The sequence below is a fragment of the Ceratosolen solmsi genome, unplaced genomic scaffold, assembly GCF_000503995.2.
Source record: "Ceratosolen solmsi marchali unplaced genomic scaffold, CerSol_1.0 C3405858, whole genome shotgun sequence".
In the NCBI taxonomy this organism is placed as follows: domain Eukaryota; kingdom Metazoa; phylum Arthropoda; class Insecta; order Hymenoptera; family Agaonidae; genus Ceratosolen; species Ceratosolen solmsi.
This window is the reverse complement of record NW_011949105.1, coordinates 1-940: the sequence shown is the minus strand read 5'-3', so window position 1 is coordinate 940 and position 940 is coordinate 1. Positions and strand designations below refer to the sequence as shown.

The following is a 940-nucleotide window of genomic DNA, read 5'->3' as shown; positions in this document are numbered from 1 at the left end:
ATTTTTCTATTACCGATATATGATTATTTCATATAAAATTGAAATTGATAGAAAACAAGAGGAGTCTATATCCACGTTCGAATAAATATTGATAATTATTGTAATTTTCTTTACTTTTCATTTAATAAATATATAATGATACCTATTAATTTCTTAATACAAATAAAATAAATTTTTTACATGAATTAATTGAAGCAATCTTTTTTAATAATATTTTTCCTTTTATACATTTTATAATATCCATATAAAATTTAAATTAACATCAAAGCTTCTTGTGAACTGAATGAAAAATTAAAATATTCTTCAGCAATGAAACATATTTCACAGATACTATGAAATATAGAATATAGTGATAAAATTAAAAATAGCTTTAATTCATAAGAATTATTTAAAATAAAAGTTAAAGCTTGTAAGACTTTTACTTTATTATTAAAATTTATCATTTATTACATCATTAGATAATAGTAGATGTGATTTATATTTTGAAATAACTACATGACAAATATTTACATTCAATTTAACAGTTTACATTCGGACCACAAGACTGCATATAACCTGATTCACATACTTGTTTTAATTTCTCCTCATAATCGTAAGAGCTAAAATAAGAAAATTCATTAAATAATAAAGTACATAAAATTTATAAAATATTAAATAAATTATTCAAATAATATTACAAAGTATATTTTCTAGAATTTCTATGTTTTATAACTGTTATGGCTGTCAAACATCCTGCAAATGGTACAGGTCCCAGAAGAACTAAAAAAGCTTGATATATAGCCAACGGCAGATAAAATCCTCTCATTTTTGGTCTTTTTATTTTATCACCCATCTGTGTATTATAATTCTTAGTATCAAAATAAAACATAAAATTAATATATACATGTGTGTGTGCATGCGTGTGTGTGTGTGCATATATATATATATATATATATATATA

At 21.4% G+C, this 940-nt stretch overlaps 1 long non-coding RNA gene across 1 annotated transcript; it reads right to left on the bottom strand.

The window, feature by feature from the left end:
- Nucleotides 1-459: 459 nt before the first annotated feature.
- Nucleotides 460-708, bottom strand: LOC105367183 (uncharacterized). The gene is made up of 2 exons (XR_913046.1): nt 678-708; nt 460-599 (listed from the first exon to the last, which is right to left on the bottom strand). It is a non-coding gene; the product is annotated as an uncharacterized LOC105367183 (long non-coding RNA).
- Nucleotides 709-940: the final 232 nt, after the last annotated feature.